The sequence below is a fragment of the Schistocerca serialis genome, chromosome 4 (genome assembly GCF_023864345.2).
Source record: "Schistocerca serialis cubense isolate TAMUIC-IGC-003099 chromosome 4, iqSchSeri2.2, whole genome shotgun sequence".
NCBI lineage: Eukaryota > Metazoa > Arthropoda > Insecta > Orthoptera > Acrididae > Schistocerca > Schistocerca serialis.
In genome coordinates, this window is record NC_064641.1 from 241,310,521 (window position 1) to 241,319,394 (window position 8,874).

The 8,874-nt window shown below is 42.4% G+C and overlaps 1 protein-coding gene across 1 annotated transcript in view; it reads right to left on the reverse strand.

Moving 5' to 3' along the window:
- LOC126473617 (protein yellow-like) overlaps nt 1-8,506 on the reverse strand; it is a 52,788-nt gene extending 44,282 nt beyond the window's left edge. Inside the window, exon 1 of the mRNA XM_050100787.1 lies at nt 8,481-8,506. The gene's annotated coding sequence lies outside the window, so the exon portion shown is untranslated. The remainder of the gene's footprint in view (nt 1-8,480) is intronic.
- Nucleotides 8,507-8,874: the final 368 nt, after the last annotated feature.

Below are 8,874 nucleotides of genomic sequence, written 5' to 3' on the forward strand. Positions count from 1 at the left end.
TTGTCCAATGAATACCCGTTTACAATCTGCATTTCTTCTTCGTGTAGTAGTTTTCATGGCCAGTAGGTAGATGTGTGCGAGCGTACAGACGTACATGTGCTGAGCAACTGCCCGGATAAACCATAGGTGTCCCTTCATCGAACGTTGCTGCGTACGGGTCTTGGCAGCAGGTGCCTGATTCATGCGACGAAGGCTGAAATTTGCACGCCAGTACCGCAATTGATTGTCCACTGAACGGCGATAGGTAGCGTTTCCGGATGAATTACGTCATATGCTCCATCGGGCACATCATTCTGGAAAGAACAATGGATCTACAGAATTATGCTTCTATCCTTGGGGATCACATCCGTCTCTAAATGCAGTTTCTTTCCCCTCGGCACAGTAGTGTCCGCCAAGAGGACACGGGAACGTATCTCACAGCTCACTGTGTACGTGCTTGGTTCAAAGAGTACCGGGATGAGTTCACAGTACAGCCCTGGGCACAAAGCTCCTCGGATTTCAAGACAAACTATAATCTGTGGGACCACCTCAGTCGGGCTGTTCGCGCCATGGATCCTCAGCTGGAAGAGCTAGCGCGGTTGACTATGGCAGTGGATTGGGAGTCTCCACATTCTTGTTGGTACCTTCCAGAAAATCAGTCTCTTCCGACTGTGATTCATCGCTGCTAATGCATAAGCTGCACATCCCTCTTCCACCGTTGTTTATCCTTAGTGGCGTATTTTACCCTTTAAACTTCGAATACCTTGAACGTGTTTTTAGACTGCTTGAACAGACTGATAGTTAGGGCCTGACAAATTATAAAATAGATACCTTTCAGCATACTACCGCACAGCTACTCCAACGGCTTAGCAGTAGTCACTACATACGCCAACCATGTCGCCTTTTTTGACTATCGTGTATATTGCGAAAATCTGAATAGCATCACGGCTTGCGTAATCGCTACAATAGCCGAGCACAGTCTGATGGGCTTCCATCAGACAGAAAGACACAGGAGTCGTAATTGACTTAGGTGTTTAGCTACATTTAGTACAGTTCGGCAGTCGTTGGTAGATTTTCCCTTCCTGGCAGCGAATCAGTGGTTTGTGGAGTTGTGATCTGTTTGCCATTTGATCAAGTTCCACAGGTGGTAAGTTGCTCGAATCTTCTCGGAATAGCACTTTCAGTATCACAGGGAAAAATATAAAGGACATTCAAATCAAAACCAAACACCCGCCAATATTGGACCATGGACTGGTTGCATTCACCACATGCCTTAAAACATTTATCACACTAGAAGACGAGACGATCAGCTCCCGTTTCGTAGAAAGCGACTGGCTTGCGCTTTCTCGTCCGACTGAAACTGACGTCGATGCATGTTTTTCTTTATGTTCCTCGACGTTTAGACTTGATGGTGCGTCAGTGAAGTGACTTCATTGCGCTACTTATTGACTGTGGCTCCACATGCCAGAAACTCGACGATCAGAGGGCCCATGCAGTCGAAGAGGTAGGTCATAAGACCTCACTGGAACTTGTGTGCATAGCTTTGGATGTCTTTGGCGGAGAAGATGTGGGATATTTCCGCTTTGGGTTTTCCTTTTATCCTCGGGCTGTGCGATCGCTGTCGGACGGAACCATCCTGTTACACGACAATACCCCCTACTTCCTCCGTGAAGCCGGGAAATTTCACCCTGTGATTCTCATATCTTTGGCTACCGGAAGGAAAACATGAGTGGACGTCGGTTTCCGCCAACGAGGAAGTGTAATACTGTGTATGGTTGTGGATCGGTCAGCGGCCGATCGCCTTCTACGAAACAGGAATTGATCGTTTTTTCTTGCCAGAGGAGTAAATGTCTTAACGCGCTGCGGCGGGAACTCGAGTTTCATTTGACTACCCGTCATATACAGATCCAATGAAAAACCGTGTTAAGTACCACCGAAAAATCGAAGAGCTCATTTGTCATTTTCGATTAGATTAAACACAGAATTGAAGATAAACTTATTTTTTAGTGTTAAATACGGTGTAGTTATAACAGTGGCAATGCTCTTACAGGAATCATAATTTTGGAATTTAAAGTGCGGTATGGTTACAACAATGGAAAATGTTCATATAGAAGGTCATGTCTTCTCAGGTTAACGAAAATAAGTTTGCTCCTTATAGTTTGATACTGGGTCCTACCTCCGAGTGTCACTCATATCCTGTGGTAAAACACATGCCGAATGGCTGGATTCACTAGATCAAGACTGGAACGCAGGTTCTATCAGTTAAAACACGTGTTAATCACTGATGCGTCTCACCTCACACAGAGTCGTTTCCTAGATCTCGTCCTGTCAGCCACAATTATCTTCCCCGCAAATAATTTCAAGAAAATTCCAGGATTGAGAACTACATTGCACTCGGTAGTTTCAGTTTTACAACAAATATGGTAGTGGTGGCTCCCCCTTACCTACGTCTCACGCTGGACTGAAAATTCCAGTGCCGCAATTGTGCCAGCTTTAACGTCTGAAATCGTATGAATTAGGCACATAGCGAGACAACTACTACAGGAGTAGTAGTGTGCAGCAATCCTCGTGAATCGTTAGAACATACCTCCACCTCTCCTTACACCTGTTAACCTTTCAGTTGGTATTTGGTTTCCATGTAAAATTGTACAATCCAACTCCATCGTAGGACTCAGTAACTACACTTTCAGGGTGATTACTCTCTCTTCCAACATCACTCCCAGTCTCAACTGACCAAACCCAACTGAGTGAATTCTGATAGGGTGTTTGCTTTGCGTATGCTGTGAATATGTGTTAATAGACTATGTTAAACATGGATGCACGTAACTGAGCATCAGTTTCATTAGCAGAGTCACCTCCTACTCAGTGCTTAGAAATGATGTCCTTATCCACATTTTGTTTACTTTTTGTTTGAAAATTTTATTTTGCCTGTAGATAAGCCCATTCCCTCTCATAGGTTTCTAAATACGCCATAATACCCAATAGCGTCTAAATAAGCCATAATCCTCTCTTTCTATTCACGCAGAACTGCCATCACATCACTGAATGAAGTTTCAACTTCCCTGTAGATTCTCCCAATCAACTGAAGATTTACTCGCTTTAAATACTGACTACAATTACATCTGATACTTTCTTTCTTTCTTTCGCTTGTGCCTTTTCCCGCAGTTAGGCAGGGTCGGCATGGTTAATGGGATTTGGCAATGTTAGTGGGAGGCGTGGCCGGATGCCCTTCCTGCCACCACCCTAAACCCCCCGGGATGGAATTAGTGTACCCCAACTGTCTGCGACTAGTGTAATCCATGGAATAGTACGAAATGTTCAAATGTCTGCGAGCCGTGTAACTGAGACGGGATGTGGGGACAAGCCCGGTATTCACCTATGGGGATGAGGAAAACCGCCTAAAAACCAAATCCAGGCTGGCCAGCACACCGGCCGTCGTCGTTAATCCGCCGGGCCGATTCGATCCGGGGCCGGTGCGCCTACCCAAGTCCAGGAAGCAGCGCATTAGCGCTTTCGGCTAACCTGGAGGGTTACAATTACATCAGATAAGAAGGGTACATATTTTAGTAAGTTTTGGGGAGAAATCGATATTGCTAGGTGAGAGGCAGTCGTGTCTTTGCAAAATATCCCGAGGTATTGTTTAGGAATAGGAGCAAAAATTCAGCAATGTACAGTAGATATTCAAAATCGTAAAGAGACTGAGAATGAACAATACATTGATATGTCATTTTGTATACAAACGTCGAAGAGAAATCAATACATGAAATTATTAGTAAAGTTGCAGCCAACGTTCGCAGTACGGAAATAAGTCCTAGATTATGAGAGATCATGATAAAAAAAGAATATTGCATTTGAGATTTGGGGATTCAGAATGATGTTGAAACTTGGGTAGACTGATAAGACAAGGAATGACGATGTTCTCTGCAGAATAGAGGAAGAAATGAATATTTGAAAAACATTCACAATAAGGAGGTTCGGGTAGCAGGACAAGTTTTTAGACAGCAGGAAATAATTTGTATGGAAATGGAGGAGTTTATTTTGACATTGAAACAATTGAGCCCACAGTCACAATTATTTTAATTCTTTTTGACCAGGTTTCGATACTTATAAGAGTGCCTTCATTAGAATTAAACAATTAAAATGGCCTATGACATTATCACAAATTTATAGGAAAAGACATTTTTATATGAAAAAAGTGTAAGTACTGGTGAACAATTAAATACAGGGCAGTGCTTACATGTCACATATAAAATAATGAACAGGCCAGAAGGGATTAGTCACAAAATATATACAAAGGAAAGCGTGAAAGCGAGCCACTGTGGGCTGCTCGTACCTGTACAGCCACGGGTTTATTTTGAATCATCAATCTTTTGACTAGTTCCAAGCGCCCGCTACTAATCCCTCTCTCGTGCCAGACTCTTCATTTCGAAGCAGCACCTAACTTCCTTAGTTATTTAGTGGCCAATCTTTGTCTTCCACTACGGGTTTTCCCTTCTATAGCTCTGTCTAGTACCATGGAAGCTTTCCCTGATGTCTTAACACATGTCCTCTCATCCTGCCCCTTCTTTTTGGGAATGTTTCCCACACAGATCTTTCCTCGCCGATTCTGCGGGAAAGCACCTCATTTCTTGTCAGCATGGTTGTACAGTACCACATCTCAAACCCTTTTATGCTCTTTTTTCTGCCTCAGTTTCTCTGGGGCCATTAATGTTATCAGCAAATCTGATGATTGATATATTTTCAGTCGGAATTTTAATCCAATACCTGAATCTTTCCCTTACTGCTGTGACTGCTTCTTCGAACAGTTGATTGAACACAGTGAGTGAAAGACTGCATCCGTGTACTACATCATTTTTGATTTGAACACGTCCTTCTTAGTCTTCCGTTCTTATTGTTCATTCACCATAAATACCTGTTTTTCCTTATGGCTCACACAAATTTTTCTGAGAATATCGGGCGTCTTGCATAGTTTGATCACCCTGTGTATTATTTAAAAGAAAGAAATAAATTGGAAAATCTTGGATCAATAAATTAAAAAGAAGAAGAAAAACGAAAATAGATGCGAGAAATGACGAAACCAGAAGAAGGAATTTTGAAATGTTGAAACTAGGATAGAACAAGGCATCAAGAAGCCAGATCGTAGGAGGCTAAAATAGTTTGATGTGTTTAATAAACACTGAATGATTTAAATATTCAGTTAGAATGCATAAAATGTGTCTGAAACATTATGTTCTACGCAAAGCATTTTGTGAGGGTAAAGTGCGCATAGTGCTAAACTTGGAGTATGTGAAGCAGGAAATCTGATCAAAATTAAATGAAGGAGCATAGTATGAAGTGAAGTAATTAAAAAAAATAGTGGATGATTAAATATACTGCTGAAAAAATGGAGATAAGTGTAGAATGTCTGTAGAAGTTGTGGTTACGAAGATGTCACACAGGAGAGTGAAATAAAGGGATCGATCGCAGGAGTGAAAACAAAGAACAAGAAAACGATGCTTTTTTTAATAGCTGATCGTGTAGAGCATTCTCCCTGAGAAGGTTTTTGAGTATCGTTTTTGAAACAACTAGGGATCATGGAGGTAGCGGCAATAATGTACATCACTACTCTAGCAACTTGTACAAAGATTGTCGCTCTCAAGAACTTAAGCGCCAAGGGAGACGATATCCTCAGTAGTGCATTGCAAGAGCAGTAAACCCAGATAAAGGTTCAGCCTTGAAGAATAAGTTGCTTCGATGGCAGTCCTACGACGACCGCCGCTTCAACAGTCAGAAGCCGCTAACGCATCGGGAATGCATCCGGGTGACGTCTTCGCCAACCTCATGTCTCGACAGGTGCACACACTGCGACATGCCGACAAAATGTGAGTACACGAATTGGACTGCCGCAACAAATCGCGAGGTTGCCCTGCGTATGTCTTGACCACAGACTGTATTTTAAAGGCCTGCTTTAAATTTCAGTCATCTGTGTAATGTTATTGAGAGAAGTTGTGTCACACTGGTCATGATAATCCGACCACCGGGCGTGGGCTGTAAGCTTGGCTACTCGGCTATGCCCCCGTTGCCATTCGAGTGAAGTCGATTTAGTGTCAGCACTATACCCCGTACGCACTAATCTTAGCAATACATCTCAAACGACAACTGTGCAGCTCTCATCTACTTTGAAGGACTAAGCCAAAGCTGCTGGAGGAAAAAGACTTTACTCATTTATCGATTGAAGAACAAAACGGCACCCGCTACTCAGCAGCTCTTTCTATTTCTTTGTTTTTGCCTTCCTTCCTTACTTCTTTTTGTGTCATTTCCGTACCTCGAGACACTCATTCTTATTCTTTGCTTTAATACCTGTTTAGGAAGCAGGATTGCATATTGGGTACAATTTTAATCGTGCCTACTTTGAGCTAAGAATTCAGAAAGCAACAACCTAAGAACACAAATGGAGAAACAACATGACCAACTGCATTATTATGTAAATATCATAGAATAGAAAAACAACTGCACTGTTATCAGTCCTGACGGCATATATTCACGGTGTGGTAAACCCTAAATCAGCTCACTGTAACGTATATGATCCGTATATGGAAACGCTATGTATATTTTGCTATCTTAATGCACTGTGCGCTGTCGTGATAGTGAAATGTTATGTACATGTCGCTACCTTAGCGCACTGTGGGTTATTCCGATAATCTCTGCTGTGCATATAGAGCGCTCATGGGAGGTATATGTTGACCTTTTTACTAACTATTTTACCATTGCTGAAATTGTACGAGATATATTATCACGACTGATATGAAATGAATCACTTCCGTTCTGCTCTTGAATCTGAAAGGGACGATCTAATCTTATAATAAATTGCATATTTGATACTTGCGGCTTTTATTCGAGAGGGCAATAGAAACCTCCTTGGAGTTGAAATACCGGGTGATCAAAAAGTCAATATACATTTGAAAACTTAATAAACCACAGAATAATATAGATAGAGAGGTAAAATTTGACAGACATGCTTGGAATGACATGGGGATTTATTAGAACCAAAATGCAGGATGGTGCTCCACCCCATATTGCTAGACGCGTGAAAGATCTCTTGCGCGCGTCGTTTGGTGACGATCGTGTGCTCGGCCGCCACTTTCGTCATGCTTGGCCTCCCAGGTCCCCAGACCTCAGTCCGTGCGATTATTGGCTTTGGGGTTACCTAAAGTCGCAGTGTATCGTGATCGACAGACATCTCTAGGGATGCTGAAAGACAACATCCGACGCCAATGCCTCACCATAACTCCGGACATGCTCTACAGTGCTGTTCACAACATTATTCCTCGACTACAGCTATTGATGAGGAATGATGGTGGACATATTGAGCATTTCCTGTAAAGAACATCATCTTTACTTTGTCTTACTTTGTTATGCTAATTATTGCTATTCTGATCAAATGAAGCGCCATCTGTCGGATATTTTTTGAACTTTTGAATTTTTTGGTTCTAATAAAACCCCATGTCATTCCAAGCATGTATGTCAATTTGTACCTGTCTATCTACATTATTCCGTGATTTATTCAATTTTCCAATTTATACTGACTTTTTGATCACCTAGTATTTAATTTGTTATTTTTGTAATACCTCAGTTCTTCGACGGTTCATCGAAATTTTTAAGGAAAGTTTCTCTGTAGTACGTAGTACTAGAATAGTTCCTAATTATGCTCTTGTGTGGTGTGTACTCTTTGGAAATGAACTGTTCGTTCAAATGGCTCTGAGCACTATGGGACTTAACTGCTGTGGTCATCAGTCCCCTAGAACTTAGAACTACTTAAACCTAACTAACCTAAGGACATCACACACATCCATGCCCGAGGCAGGATTCGAACCTGCGACCGTAGTAGTCGCGCGGTTCCAGACTGTAGCGCCTATAACCGCTCGGCCACTCCGGCCAGCTGAACTGTTCGTTTTGGATTAACTATTAGTGACAGAACCTACACTTCCTTTGTACAGTTCCGGTAGCCATTGTTATTTCTATTTGAATATACAGGTTCACAATAAATTGCTTCACCACACGAGACGAGACGGATGGAATATAGCACTAAACGCTCCGTTCGCGAAATAAGTTGCGGTTCACAAAAGGGACAAAATTCAAATGTCTCCGAGCACTATGCGACTCAACTTCTGAGGTCATCAGTCGCCTAGAACTTAGAACTAATTAAACCTAACTAACCTAAGGACATCACACACATTCATGCCCGAGGCAGGATTCGAACCTGCGACCGTAGTGGTCGCTCGTTTCCAGACTTTAGCTCCTAGAATCGCACGGCCACTCCGGCCGGCCACAAAAGGGACAGCTTAAATTCAAGTGTTAAGATTTCGTACACATTCTGTCTCTAAGATGAAATGGGACAGTAATCTGAAACAAATATATTTCTCACACATTTCCGAACGGTACTATCAAGTAAGGTATTTATACAGTATTCGTTTCATTTGAATCCACCACATGTTCCTAATAACCAATACGCTTCGACTTACCTTACGATGATCACGAAAGGCGTATATTGCGGCGTCTCCTGAAAGTACTTACGCTCACTGAACTTTTATAGGTGCATTTTGCAACCGGTTCGCAAATTATCAACTTGCGGAAGGTCATCAAGGTCTCACTGTCCTGTAATTATCAACTACAAGTTTCTGCAACATTGCATCAAGTAAAGCAAAGGAAGCAGATATGAACTATGTCGCTAACCTGCAGTTACCCATTTATCATAGTTTAATTTATGCACTGGGGAAATTCCGCTCAACGCTTCCGTAGTGTTCTCTAAGTGTCAGGTAACGCCGGGATCTCACCAAATGGTGAGCACCTCGCGAAGCTCAGTTTTCGTCGGCTCAGTACAGGTTTGACGAATCCCGGGTTCCTGAGCTGGGATCT